General features: G+C 36.4%; 1 protein-coding gene across 2 annotated transcripts in view; it reads right to left on the reverse strand.

Moving 5' to 3' along the window:
• Positions 1-8,832, reverse strand: part of gjc2 (gap junction protein gamma 2) — a 159,708-nt gene extending 150,876 nt beyond the window's left edge. The window contains exon 1 of one of the 2 annotated variants that reach the window (XM_039753247.1): positions 8,766-8,832. The gene's annotated coding sequence lies outside the window, so the exon portion shown is untranslated. The remainder of the gene's footprint in view (positions 1-8,765) is intronic. The other variant, XM_039753246.1, reaches the window with a different exon arrangement.
• Between the last annotated feature and the right edge of the window lie 7,300 nt (positions 8,833-16,132).

Raw genomic sequence — 16,132 nt, forward strand, 5'->3', positions numbered from 1 at the left:
TAGGAAAGCTATTATTATTCTGTTACTTATTTACTTTTGCATTTAAACGTTAGGATAGAATTTTTGTTACTAGACTTATTTATTTTTTACAGTATTGCTCATCCCTTCCTTCCTGTACAATTCTAAACCTGGGCTGTCCTAAACTACCAGCCTCACATTCCTTAGCTTAAACAATCTTCAACTAACCTAATCATATACCTCAATACAGTACATTGGTGCCACTCTTGTTCAAATGTAACCCATCATGGTGGAACAGGTACCATTTATTTCAAAAAGAGTCTCAATTTCTTATAAATCTGTACCTTTCTATCCTACACCAAGAATTGCACTACATGTTAAGCCTTCTAATGTGTCACTGGTGGAAAGAGGATTACATTGTCAGTTCCACTTTTCAGCTTGGTAAAGTAGAGATTGAATTGCAGAACTAACAGCCTGCGCTTAAGTATGCCATTGGTTCCTGTATGGACAATGACAACTGGACCCACCCACACCCTGGCCAAGAATCTATCTATCCTTCCAGGGAGGTATCCCACCTGTGCACAAGGAAGTCAACACACTGCATGAGATGGTCTGTCTCTGGAGCAGATATATGTTTCAATAACTGTAGTGGTTTAGTACCCCACTATCACAGGCTCCTTATTCCTGCTTACCACCACAGAGTCATCAGAGTTTCTATTCAGCCCTGCAATGACCTAAAAATGGTTTGGGACCGATGCTCCCAGGCAGTGTGGATCCTTTGCCTAATGACTGTGATCCACTATCTTTATTATCTGGTCTGGAATCTGCTCCCGTGCTATCATAGGGGGTTCTCTAAAGAACACCTGGGACTGATCCACCTATTTTCTACTACAATGGAGGCTCTACAAACAGAGACCCTGAGCTGGAGGTGTTGGATCACCTAGCATCTCCTGTAAACATAACCACCAAGTAAGCCTGTCTCTTCCAAGCTATCCTACAAAAGTTCAACATCAAACAGGACTTACATTGCACTGGCCTCATTATTAAAATTACGTAGGTTTTGGATTACTCAATCCGCTCAACCTTTATTTTTGTATTTAAATGATTGCACCTTCTGGCCCCTTAAGCTCCTATCATGCTTTCCTCTTTGACTGCCTGCTGTTAGTCTTTCTTTGAAGTTAACTTTACTTTGGAGATTTCTGCTTACACTGTTTAAACTCCTTCTTAATGATGATCCTCCACACTGTTGCATTTTTATTTGCTCTGCTTTACTGACTGCTAAGAATTTCTATCCAGTATATCTTTTAACACACTGCTCCTTCTTACTAAGAAAACTCACTTACTGAATATCGACTCTTAGTTATTTATTTATTATTATATATATATATATATATATATATATATATATATATATATATATATATATATATATATATATATATATATATATATATATATAGTTACTTATTCACTTTGTCTGTTTTTTCTGCCACTTTTATCTGATCAGCGCTTACTTGTTAGATGCCTGTCTGCATACTGTGGAGCACCTCTCTTTATTTGTTATAAGTCAGCGGCCTAACTGTACTTAAATTTACAACTTTAAGAAAAGAATAAGGTAATTTTGAATTTGATAGTAACAACATGTCTCAAAAGAGTTGGGACAGGGCATTGTTTACCACTATGTTGCATCCCTTCTACTTTTAACAAAAGTCTGTAAATGTCAGGGAACTGATGAGACCAGATGCTGGACATTTGACAGAGGAATGTTGTCCCATTCTTCTTTGATACAGGATTCTAGCTGCTCAACAGTCCTGGGGCTTCTTTGTTTCATGATGCACCAAATGTTTTTATTTGGTGAAAGGTCTGGACTACAGGCAGTTCAGTTCAACACCCAGACTCTCCTGCTACAAAGGCATGCTGTTGTAATAGATGCAGTAGGCAGTTTAGGATTGTCTTGCTGATGAATGCAAGGCCATCTCTGAAGAAAATGTTGTCTGGATCGAAGCATATGTTGCCCTAGAAACTGTATATACCTTTCAGCACTGATGGTGCCTTTCCAGATGTGCATGCTGCCAATTCCTTTGGCACAAATGCACCCCAATACATCAGAGGTGCAGAGGCATTTGAACTAAGTACTGATAACAAGCTGGATGGTCCCTTTCCTCTTTAGTCCAGAAGACATGGTGTCCATGTTTTCCAAAAAGAATTTCAAAGTTTGATTAATCGGACCACAGAACAATTTTCCACTTTGCTCAGTCCATTTTAAATGAGCTTTGGCCCAGAGAAGACAGCAGTGTTTTTGGATCATGTTCACATATGGCTTCCTCTTTGCATTATAGAGCTTTAACCTGCATTTTAGGACAGTACAACAAACTGTGTTCAAAGACAATGATTTCTGAAAGTGTTCTTGATTCCAAGAAGTGATTTCCATGACAGAAACATGCCTGTTTTTAATGCAGTGCCGCTTGACGGCCGAAAGATCCAGTATTTATTTTCGGCCTTGTCCCTTGTGCACAGAGATTTCCCCAGATTCTCTGATACTTTTGAAGATATTATTTATTGCAGATTAGCAGATTGGTGAACCTCTGGCTATCTTTACTTCTGAGAGACTCTGACCCTCTAATATGCTCTTTTTATACCCCAGTCATTTTACTGACCTTTTGCTAATTAACCTAATTAGTTGAGCTGTTTCTTTTTAGTACCACTTACTTTTACTGCCTTTTCTTGCCGTTGTCACAACTTTTTTGACACGTGTTGCTGCCATCAAATTCAAAATGAGCTAACATTTTCAGTGAAATACAGTAGTAAAATGTCTTACTTTCAACTAGGGAATTCCCTAATTCATGAAACTGCTGTAATTCCGGGAAACCAGGAACAGCCAAGCTCGCATATGTAGCGTGTAAAAGTGTAAAAATCGATCAAGAAATAATAGAGTTATAGTTGAAAATAATTAAGTGGCATGGTTTTTTGGCCCACGGTGTAGTGTGTTGCTGATTAATTCAGTCATCAACAGACCAGCAGCAGTCAGTCTCCCGGCTCTCACTAAGACTGAGCAAAGTGTACTGGGAGGAGTCTGCACTCTGCAGCTCACGAATGCTGGGATGGGGCAGACTTCATTGACGTCTGTCAGACAACAGCTTTCAACAGCAACTTGAAATTGCAATGCTTCAGTCTGTTGCATCTGCATTATCTGTGCCAAGAAACTTGCAATCACAGAATGATGACAAGAAACTGGATGCATCAGTAAAAGCTGAAATGGCTGTGTTTCAGAGCAACGGCAAGCTCAGGCGTTGTTTAGAACAAGTGTATCAGTATCTGATGCCGCCTACTTCAGTGGAGACAAAGTGTGCTTTCTTAGCAGCTGGTGTACCCTGCACGAAGGTGCGCTCTCACCTGGACGACCACAATCTGGACATTTTGTGCTTTCTACATTCTTATTACCCCAACTAACTAAATCGGGGTGCCCACACTTTTTCGACTTGGAGGCTACAGTATTTGGGTTTAATAATCTTCATGTGGGAAAAGGCTGACTTGCATAAATAATGCTGTCAAGGAGGTAGCACATTTCCTCATGTTTGGGTTTTCCTCTGTGAGTAAATTCCAAAACTGTCCGTGATCCCCATACTTCAGCTGAATGTCATCCAATAGTGTCAAAATCTCGTCCTCCACTGTAGAGGAGTTTTAGGTGAAACAGTGTTGCAATTTCTGTTGCGAGTGAATCACCCTCAACATCTTCCCTAAATGGATAGCACTTAAATGTAGTGATTGGCTCAAGTAAAGCTGAGTCTTGAAACCATCTGTCAAAGTCTGACAGCCATTTTTCAATCTGCTCTGTGTAGCGTATGCTGTCAAGTTGTGCACACACCTTCCACTGTGTCTCCAGCTTTGACGCAAGGTTTTGGATGTTCCCCAAATCAAGGTGCTGGAAAATGACGGCTGTCTGATTAACTGCGATTTTAGTTCCCTCTCCTTTCTCTTTCTCAGATCACTTTTCGGAAGGAAGTCAGTTTCATAGTTTTTATGAACAGTTCAAAAGTGCCTTTCCACATTTTCCTTCTTTGAAATAGCAATGATAGATTGACAGATCAGACAAACGCACTTCGACTGTGATATTGTGAGAAAAAAAAATCCTCTTCCAATTCCACATCCAGCACATACCCTCTGCAAACAATTTTTTTTTAAAATCCCTTCTTTAGTCGATCTAAATTGGAAGGCTAACTAGATCACAGCCGGAGTTTTGTAGTAGCTCGTGCGTTTGATCGTGCATGCGGGATGACCAGTGTTCTAGAAGAAAAGATCACAGACTGGCTGCCCTGTATGTCAATCAAGTGGCAAATGCCATAGGGAGGATATATGATAGACTACCGTTTTGAATGCAACACGATCTACCTGCACTACCTTTGCGATCTACTGGTCTATTGCGATCAACACATTGGGCACCCCTGATCTAGATACATGTACTTATATGACAGTATGAACTGCTTGTAGATAAGGTTAGTCTTTTATTGGTGTCAACATATTGCAGTAGTTTTATTAAAAATAAGTGTCAGTCATTCTAGAACTGTTCACATGTGAGATGCCCGTGCACTTTGTCATCCCTGGGAGCCAAGGATTCCTGAATTCCCAGGAATGGATAAACCTGTCCGGGAATGGATTCCCTATTTTCAACATTTAATATAATGAATGGTGGCCGGCGCCATTATCCAGCCAGGACACCTCCGTAATGGAAGGACAGGGGAAGATGACTTACTGTATGAAGGGCACTATCTCTCCTTAACTGCTACTTGGAAGCCCCCCTGGGTTGCAACGGCACCTCGGATTCCCAAAGGGCTGTATGGGAATTACTATTTGTCAGCACAGTCCTGTGGGGTTCTGTGGATGCCACCTGGGGGAGCTGTGGGAGTTGCAGAGCCCAGTCTTGGGCTTTCACCACACCTGGGAGTAATTCCAGACCTCCCTAATAAACCACCTGGAATACTCTCAGGTGCAGTTTAAAAGGAGCCAGCTGCCTCACAGGGACGAGCCAGAGTCAGGAGGAAGAGGGATGAAGCTTGCCTGTGGAGAAGTGGAGGTGGAAATACAGACAGAGAAGAGAGAAAAGTGCTACATTGTATATTGTGCTCTTGTACTGTGCTGCTGAGGGGAATGATTTGGGAAGAAATTCCCCATCGAAATAAACATGTGTGTTGCTGTACTTGTGTCTGTTGTGTTGGATGTGCGCTCCCTGGTGGTTCTCAATATGTTTTCTATGTTCTATTGTGAATAAAATGTGGGTTTATGAGAAGTACAAATCATTGCATTCTTTTTTTATTTACATTTTGCACAGTTTCTCAACTTTTTTGGAATTGGGGTTATACTTGATTACTTATGAAACCATGTGTCCTACTAGTGTTAATACTTTTAATGCTTAACTGCATAAGTGTTATATGATGCTCTATCCAATTATTCTTCATATGCCTTTAACTATTTGTCACTGTGATGCTGCTTATTTACTTACAGATTTGTCAGTTTCAGCTTCTGCTCAGCTACCATGCTCTGCCCTGCCTCACTTCTCTTCACCTTGCTAACACTAGTAACTTTTTCAAAATTCTTTTTATACACTCAGCTACTTTTGCTACTGTGCGGGCAAAAAAAAAAAAAAAAAGCAAAATTTGCGATGTAATTAACTCTCACGCAGCAGTAAAAAAAACACTCAATACTTCTTCCTCTTCCACTTGCAAGGATGATGTCAGCATATCAGTATGTCTCAGTCTCCAATGAGTGAACCAAGTCTCCAAGTTAACATGTTAGCCTAATTTTATTTTATTAACTTCATAAATAATTTTATTATATGAAATTTTATTATATTATTTATTTTAAAGGTCTCTATCGCCATTTTGTGGAATTTTGTTAATGTGTTGCTAGGATATGCAGGAAAGTTACTAGGAGCTGCCTCCCAGGAAAGCACTATGTGCCACATCATAAAGTCTCAGTGCTCCAGACAGTGTCCAAGATTATGGATTCATCCATCAAAAACATTCAGTGTTGCACTCTTAGTGTTTTATTTTCACAACTCTATGCCTTTCACTTCTCAACTTTATTTGTATTTTTATCGTCTTGCTTTTAGTGGCAATATGTTTTCTATTTACAGCAAAACCTGGCAATCTTTGTTTTAACTATGATTATGGCTTCAGCCTCTGATTTTTGACAATGGTTTCTCTGAGTCTAAACTTTGATTCTCAGTACAGTTTCCTAAACACATGTGCATCTCTTTTTCAGTGTATTTCCATTCTCACAGTTAATTATATTTCTTCTTTGCTGGAACTAGGAAAGCACGTAGATTGTGCCTGTTTTACAGTAAAGCTGAACCTCTATGGCTACTTATGCCTACCAGTTAACAGTAACATGTGCTGATTCTCAATAAACAGATATGAGAAATTGCTAACACAATGCCAAAAAGCTTAATGTTACATACTGTATTTGCCAGCTGCTAAACTTGAAGCTATGTCCTTGCTGGCAACACAAGGAATGACTTAGAAAGAGAAAAAGAGAGAAAGAGAGCAAGAAAGTCAGAGACAGATGTTAAGAGAACATAAAGCACTGGTAACAGCCCAGAATGATGTCAGGCTGCAAGAAAGTATTGTATGGCCTATGTCAAGAAAGAAAAAGGGACAATGTTGTCCTTTTAAAAGGCAAGACAGTATGAATTCTTTAAAAATATGGCTGTTCTAAGGCTTCAGAGGACTCAGGGATGCAAAGATGCAAGGCACCACTAAAAAGGGCCTTCATTTGCTGTCCCAATAACCAAAAAGAGGCTGCATCTCACCATTAAGGTTATTCTGAGCCTAGATCAAAAAGTGAATCCAGAATCATTTTTAAAGCCAGGAGTCTAGAATTTGAAAAAAGAGCCAAAGAAAATGCTGAGGATTCCATAAAAAATGAGAGAAGGGATGAATGGGAGGTGAGGAAACTATTTTCCTTTAGAGGTAGTTGAAGTGAGTTAATTGGTCTTCCTTAGAGATGTGACAATCTGCAACTTGTTCTTGTTTTGTCCTGGTATCACTTTGATTATTCTTTGCTTCCATGCTTCTTTGTTACAATAAATACTTTTTTTGATTTTTCTTTGACCTCATTGACATTCTTCCGGGTATGGTCTGTCATTATTAATGCAGTGTAAACTTATGCTTTATATATAACATCCATCCATCCATTATCCAATCTGCTATATTCTAACTATAGGGTCACGGGGGTCTGGGTGCAAAGCAGGAACAGATATCAGGCAGGGTGTCAGCCCACCACAGGACACACACCCACACACAAAGCTCACACTAGAGACTATTTAGGATTGCCAATGCACCTAACCTTCATGTCTTTGGACTGTGGAAGGAAACTGGAGCACCCGGAGGAAACCCATGCAGACACGGGGAGAACATGCAAACTCCACGCAGGGAGGACCTGGCAAGCGTACCCGGGTCTCCTAACTGCGAGGCAGCAGCACTACCACTGCGCCACCGTGCCGCTCTATATATAACATGTTATTTATATTATTCTTATTATTTTGGGGTTTGTTGTTTGTTACATTATACATATACAGTAGATCTCAATCTCTTTCTCTCTCTTTCTCCTCAGCTTCTATAAAGGTTTTAATTTTCCTTGTGGACAAAAACCTATCTATTCAAGTATATCTATAGTTTTTGTCAGTTTAATTTTCATTGAACTATTGTTAACATCATTAATTACCTAATAGTAATTATTTTAATACTACTACACTCCTTATCTAACTATTCCTTTGTTTGGTTACTCATGTAACGTAATTATAAAGTCTTTTTTGATGTGCCTCCTCTGCAACAGTATTCAATTTTAGCTTTGTATAGAATTCAGTGAGGTATCTAAATGAAAATTTAACAAAACAGATTGTAAATCTAAAGTTAAACTCTATTCCAGTATATTAAGCTTATTTTAATTTAGCAATGCAAAACTTTGAGAGCTTGAATATTATTAGATTAAAATACTCTCTTCACTTGACAGTTACCAACTAATGAAACATACACCTGTTCTTAAATTAACTGTATTGTTCATCTTAATTTGAATTATGTTGTAGCTGAAAAGGCCTTGTAAAGTAGAATATACCAAAGCAGAAAGTTGACAGAAGCATTAATTTAGTCGAAAACTGACAGCTAGTTATACTTGAACAAACTAACTCATCTCACTTATTAAAATTTTATATAAATTTATTTTTATTTTACACATATCAAATACAGGAATATATGTTAACTAAACAGTACAAAACTCAATTTAATTCATTTTATGATAATGTTGATCCTAATTATATAACAATAATAATAATCTTCCTAATTATACAATAATACAAATAATAATCTGTAGACATTATTTTTAATTTTTCAAATTGTATTTTGTTAAATTACTGAAGTAAATGTCAGTAATTACTACAAAAAAAAATAAAACTTTATATATTTGTAAACTTCAGATAATTATAAACAAACATCTATGTTCTTGTCAATTCGGTTAACTGAACAATATGCATCCATCTCTCAAACCATTTTCTAAACCTCTAAATTTAATTTTCTAGTTTCACATGGCCAGAGCATATCCAGGAACCTTTTTATGCAAAGGCTGACAGATTCTTAAAGCAGGCAGCAAAATATCTCAGTGTACCCATACAGCTGGACTCACTTCATCAATGCCAGCCTGGAGTTGCTGTACATTATACTATAAAATGTTAAGGCAAATTTTAACCAAGTACACAACACATTGGAACAATGTTGTCCAAGTCACTATAATATAATTAATTTAAACCATGTTCATACCTTATTTCAGAGAGAAAATAATGCAGTTTTACTTCAGTTCTCTATCTTTCTCTTCCAACAATGAAATAAAAAAAGTCTGGCTGCCAGTCTTAAGCCTTAAAGGAAGCAAAAACAATGGATCATTTTTAAAGACACTCGACACCTAGCACAAACAGTTGCAAATTAAAACCAAAACCAATAGGTTCATTGTTTAAATGTTGAGCTGTGCAGTTCTTTAATTATTCTTGTATCATTTTGTGCATGATACTTGTTGGTCACATGAATGAAAACAGTAAAAGTGCAAAAGACAACACGAATGAATATTACTGAAATTCTATTGAGCTTCAATTGATTTCATATTTTAATTGTATTAGGATAATACAATTAATTATAATAATTAATTTAATTAATAAATTAATAAAACTAAATTAAATATTTTTTTGGAATGTAGTATACATTATATTAACAAGCTTAGGGGAATATGCCTATTTAGAATTTGGTATACAGTACTTAAAAATAAATGAACATCAAAACAATCAATTAAATCAGCAGAAACATCCATAGATGCATTTAAAACATCTTGCAGGATTTCTTTTGCGATTTAGTGTTCCTGGTTCATAGTATTGTTACTTCTGAACTCTAACTAAGTATTTTGGCATAGATGTCTTGATAAATAGATTTCCTAATACAAACTTTAGCTTATTTTCTTAAGAATGTTTCTCCTCCACTCCCTTTGCTTTTAAATAAATCCCAATTTCAGTTATTTTCGTCTTACTCCTGCCTTTTCTTGTGCACTCGGTACACATATTAAATTTTTTCATTTTTATGTGAAATATCTGAAATACACCTATACAGAGGAACCTTTAATTGTTTTATCTCTGTAAGATTTTTACTTTATCTGTAGATCCAAAAACATTTTTACATATTTAATACTCACATGAACAAGAAATTCACATTTCACTCCTAAATCAGGTTATGACCTAAATTTTGGATTTTGTGCTCAGGGTATTGGAACTGTATATTAAAATGCAAGTAGAATAAAAAACTATAATGCACTGTGATAAATAAATGGAACAGTCTTAGGACAAATAATACACAATTAAATTTGCTGATGTTTGTGTTAGATCTTATGATTAGTGTTTTTTCTTAATTTTTTGTGAGCCATCCTATATGAATATTTAGAAAGCACATGTCTATTAAGGGAGTTTTGGATGTAGGGATTCTGAATGCTACATTAGTTTCTGATTTCATGACGAATTTAAGAGGTTGTTAGTATTTACCATCATGCTGCAACACCACGTTTATTTTGCTACGAGTGCCCCCATTTTAGCACACAGGGATCAGGTGTCTCCTAGGCAATCTAACCCGGAATTACCTGGGGCCTCATGTATAAATGGTGCGTATGCACAAAAATGTTACGTACTCCCGTTTCCACGCTCAAATTGTGATGAATAAAACCTACACTTGGTGTAAAGCCACGCATATTTTCACGCTAGCTGAACAGTTGGCATATGCAAGTTCTCCACTCAGTTCTCAGTCCTTTCTTTATTAGATCCACATCCCTGATGCGGCTTTATCAAATACACTGAAATTAACCACATATTGTTTATTAGCTTAAGGCATCTGATTGTAATTAACCTATAACAATATAATGGTCCATGTAATGGCCATAGCTGCTTCAGCGTTGTTACTCTCACTGCACCTTCTTCTTCTTCTTCTTCTTTCAGCTGCTCCCGTTAAGGGTTGCCACAGGGGATCATCTTTTTCCATATTACTCTCATTGCACCACTCAGATTATTTATACAACTGTATCTGAGGGTGGAATCACAGATCTACAGCAGCTGATCAGAAAGAGAATTATATACAGCATCAAGTACACGCTGCCTCAGCCATGCTGTCTATTGAACTGCTCTCATACGGCAAACGCTTCAGAGCCTTTTCTGTACGGACCTGGCGGTTCAGAAACAGTTTCATCCCAAGAATTATAAACACACTCAATCAGTCCATCAAGTGCTCCTTGTAGAACTGTTTGTACTTAAAAGTACAATTACCTCACTGTAATTAAACATGTACTACAAAGATATTTCAATGATCCTTAAAAGTTTTGAAGGATCGGAGTTCTAAGTTTGCAGATGGCTTAACATCTATTACTGAGCTCACTGTGTGATGATTGGGTACTTGGAGAAAGAAAAGGAAGGACAGGAATTGGGGCCAATTTAGAATCGCCAATCCACCTAACCTGCATGTCTTTGGACTGTGGGAGGAAACCAGAGCGCCCAGAGGAAACCCACACAGACACGGGGAGAACATGCAAACTCCACGCAGGGAGGACCCGGGAAACGAACCCGGGTCTCCTAACTGCGAGGCAGCAGCGCTACCACTGCACCACTGTGCCACCCAAATATCAGGTATACATCTCAGTATTTAAATTATTCAAAGAACTGTAATAACACAAATCTAATGGATTCTGTGTCCTGTCGAAGGAAGAGGAAGCCCGTTTAAGAAGCACATAGTGATTCACACACATAGAGCACATAGAAGAACACATACAAAACAAAGCATTTAACATGCTACTTTACTTACAATGGGATTTGAAAAACTAGTAAATTAAACAATTTTAAGATGAAGTTTATGATGTTCTACTTTAATGACAAAATAAACATTGTGATGAAAGTGGAAATTTCGAGATTAAAGTTGACATTTTGAGCCTTTTTTCCCACTGTGTGCCTATTTTTTTCTTCTTTTCTCTGTACCCTAATAAGCTTCCATATGACACTCAGACAGCGGACTATGACTCGCCTTTTCATGGTGACTTTGATATCTGACAACTTAGTTTTATTTTGGGCACTGTGCAACTTTGTGAACTTGAGCTTTCGAGTTTCCCCGTCATTCTATGTCACTCGATCAACTTCCTTTTGTTGTTTATACCACTGTTTAAACCAAGAGTTTCCAAAGTGGTTGATATCGACCCCCTGGGGTCGATTTAAACTTTCTAGGGGTAGATAGTTTCAATAAAAAAATTTTGGGGGTTGATGACAGCAAAAATAGACCCCCTTACTACTGCTATTTTTTTGTTACTTCAAAATATCTATGATTCCAATAGGTACCTAATTAAGAAGTAAAATAATTAAAAAAAAAAACACTTTTTTGATTAAAACACATTAAATACCAAACTTGTGAATGAAAAGGTAAAATGTGTCATTAAAAAAGTCACATGTAAGAATGCATGAAAATACATGTAGCACAAACATGTCTGTGCATTGTCTTATCGAACGTATCAAAGCAAGTGCGGACATGAAAAACCGTTGGATGTCCGCACTTGCTCGCAGTGGGATGAGACGACGGATATTCGATATTAGCAGAATCTATCAGTCTTGTATGGTCATGCTTTCATAAAACACTATAAATTGGTTCGCTTGGTGTGACATGTATTGAGGAGCAGTACTACGAAAAACAAAATCAGAGGACACAGTTTATTTATTCGAGTATGAACAAAAATCTTCTGTTTCAAGTAAGTACGTACTTTATTGTTTTTTTTTATCACAGGAGCTGTCGAAATTGTTTGTTAATAAAAGTTTTTATTTCTTCAGATGATAATATGACTGAACCAAAAAAGAAATGTAGACTGTACAGCTTGGACTATTTGTCCTTATTTTGAATTTACATATTTATTTCATAAATGTCAAAAATGTAAAAACACTTGGTTCGTATTTTTTTGCTTTAATTTTAATTAGTACAGATTTTGATATTAAATGTTGCACAAGATAATGCCATATTCCCGTTGACCTTTTATCTTTTTTCAATTATTAATTACAATTGATTAAAATGAAAAGTTAGATATCTAGTGAAATATTTAATATCAAGTACTGTACAAAGTATTAATTCAAGTAAGTAAAGTAAATGACTAGGGGGTTGACGGTTTTAAAAGTTTTTGGTAAAGGGGTCTGCAACTGAAAAAAGTTTGGGAACTTTAAACCAACAAATAGTAAGATTTTTCTTACCTCCACTTGGTATTCATTGAAATTCTTCTATTTCCCCCATGCTTTTGCCATTGCCTTTTCACAAAATGCTGAACTTAAGGGCTATTTATATTGATTTGCATATTCAAAGAGGCATAATTCTGGGAGGAGTTAGGGAGTGGCAGCAGGCGTGTGCATGTGCGTTACTTTTCATGCTGACCAGAATTTATAGAGCGGAAGAATGTGGAAGTTGGTGTACGCACAGATTTATGCATCTGGATTTTTTTGTGCGTACGAACATTTCTGCTTTTGTCCATACGCCATGTTTTAGTGTGAATTCCATGTACGACGTTATGCCTGAAGCTCCTGGAGTATGCAATGCCTGCTGCATCATTACGGCAATGGGATGAAGGTCACACCTGACATCCCATCAGTATCGAAGAATGATAGATAAACCTGGTTAGAATTTGACTTAAAATACTAAGTGCTGTCTTACCGGTTTAAAAATAATAGCTCTTGTTTTAGTTTGCTGAGTTCTGGTTAGAAATTTCATTTTTGACGACAGGTCAGTTTGAGTTTTGGTTTTGACTTTAGCTTGTTTCTAACTACATTCACCTCCTGACCCTTATCATTCAAAAATACACTGTCTTACTTCAACCCAATATAGAATATTATATTGTTATAATGTGGAATTCAAGTTAGAAAGTATACTTGATAATTTCAAGCCATTTGAGTCTGTGTATCACATGGAAAGGAAGCTAGTGTTAGATTTAGCCACTGACATCAGTTTCAATCTATATGATGAAATAGTGCATTTGGCAATGGAAATACAGAAACTTAAGCAAGGAAGGAAGGGTTCAAACAAGGAAAAAAAATGGTGGGAGGCTTATAGAGAAAAATTTTAAGACTGAATTCTGTATAAATAAAATGCACAATTACAGGATAGTGCAGTTGTTATTATGTAGCATTCGGAAGTCGTCAAAACATCTGAGAATTTCGTAAAAGATTCATGTAGTAATAAATGAAACAGAAAACTGTGATGATGAAAAATAGTGAAAGAGAATTTTATCAGTACAGCCATATTGCAGATGCTGGGAATAACCCATATCCCATTAAAACTCAAAAGATGGGAATGCTGTTTCTAATGGTGTATTAGATTGTATAATCCCAACTCTAAATTTAGAGTTAGGATTATTCCATCATGAGTCTATCAACATATTTGTTATATTGTTATTATTTGCACAACTGGTTTTAGTTATTTTAGTTTAGTTGGATAGACAAAGATGTTAAACATTGGGGCGTTGATATTTTTCAAAGTTGTTTACAGACACCACTGCAAATAAACCCTAGTTATATTCTTAGCAAAGACCTAAAGCAGTGGTTCTCAACCTGTGGGGCGGGCCCCCCTAGGGGGGCGCAAAGTAACAAAAAGGGAGGAGCGAAGATGTGAAAAAAAGAAAAAAAGAATCGAAAATATGAAAAATATATCTATTGAAACCAAAACAAATTAACTTAAACTACATTCTGATACTAGAAAAATAAATATAGAGTTAGATAAATGTTGATAAAAGTTAAGTAGGTATAATAAAATATGCATCTATGATATATCATTAATTAAAAAAGATCAAATTGGTATTAGTGGGCTCCTTTCAAAAAAATGTTAGGGGGCACAATTAGAACTGTTATGAAAACTCGGGTCGCAAATACTTAAAGGTTGAGAAATGCTGACATAATGGACTGCCCCCCATACTATTTTTGCAAAATTGGATCTCTGTAGTGCTCACAGTTTATTTAGAATAAGAGAGGGAGATACATGGAAGACAGCATTTAACACAGTTAACAGATGCTATAAATACAGAGTCATGCCATATGGATTGGCTAATACATTAGTATACATTACTATATTACTATAAAACATTACTATATTCTTCTTAGTTTATTATAGTATATTATAATATCATGAAGTTATTGATGATGCTATAATAATTATATTATACTGATGATATCCTCATCTTTTCTCAAGATTTGGATACCCATAAACTACACATCAAAGTAAAATTGAAATGATTTCTCAAATCACCTTTTCAAAAAAGTTAGAGAAATGTGAAATTCACTATAGGATTATTGCAACCCATTCCTAGTTCTGCTAATTTATTGGAGGCTTTTTTCTATTTACATTTTTATGGTTGTACCACATTTTAATAGATTTACGAACTGGTTATGGTGAATTTTTCTGGATTTGGGATTAATGAGAATCACAAAATATTCTCATTTCATTTCTCAAAAAAAACAAAACTCTTCTGCCAAGGATATGACAGACATTTTCCTTAAGTGTATTGTATGTTTATGTGGCTTTCTATTTTTAATGATTTCTGATTGTGATCCTCAGTTCTTGTGACTGCATGGGACGTACTATTAATGTAACTTCTCATTGTCACCATGAGCCCAGCAGCCAAAAAAGGCAAAAGTAAAAAACTTGATGGTCACTTTGGAAGTTTATATCCTACAAGAAAGGCTCCATTAATATTAGTGGTTTTCTTCATTTTTGATGTGCCACTCTGTGTGAATTTTTATCAATTACACATCTATTTCAGGGGTTTTTAACTCAAGGATTCTGAAAATTATATTAGTTTCAGGTTTCATTATAAATTTAAGAAGCTATCAATATTTACCATTATACCAGAATGTCACCTTTGCTGTGCAACCAGTGCTGCTATTTTAGAGAACAGAGTTTGGGGGTCTCCTAGGACATCTGTCCTAGAATCCTTCAGAATGGCAATGCCTGTTACATCATCAGAGCAATGGGATTGAGGTGACCCCAAATACTCTATTGGTATCTGAGATGGACAGATAATGCAGGAAAACATGCAAATAATATTTTTAATTGTTTAGTTCCTAGTTTAAGAATATTAGCTTCTGTTTTAGGTTGTTGGTTAGCATTTCAATTTTGACAACAGATCAGTCAGTCTTTCAGCATTGACTTCAGCTTTTTTCTGACTACATTTATCTCTTGGTCCTTATCATTAAAAAATATTACAACAGTAGAAATATTTAGACATTCAGCACAAATATGACCTCTATAACTGATACTTTCCAGCCATATCCAGACATCCTCACTAAGATGTGGATCATTGTCCAATTGAAGAATACATGCATTTAGATTCTGTTTAACATAAAAGGTACCACTCCTTATTTTCTTTTCTGTCGAACTTCAAAGAAAATTACCTTGTCAGTTAGGTTTCTCAGCTTGGCACCTAACACTTTAAATTTGAATTCAGAACTGACAGCCTGCCTGTAGAAATATCTTATGTTAAGTGACAATCAGCCACACCCCTTTTTGGACTAATAAGCATGGCAGGATTTGCATATTACAGCCCCATTTAACCATCCGTGGTCTCTGGTCACCTTGGGAAAAAGGCGAGTGCTGAA

This window comes from Polypterus senegalus, chromosome 5, assembly GCF_016835505.1.
Source record: "Polypterus senegalus isolate Bchr_013 chromosome 5, ASM1683550v1, whole genome shotgun sequence".
Classification (NCBI taxonomy): Eukaryota; Metazoa; Chordata; class Cladistia; order Polypteriformes; family Polypteridae; genus Polypterus; species Polypterus senegalus.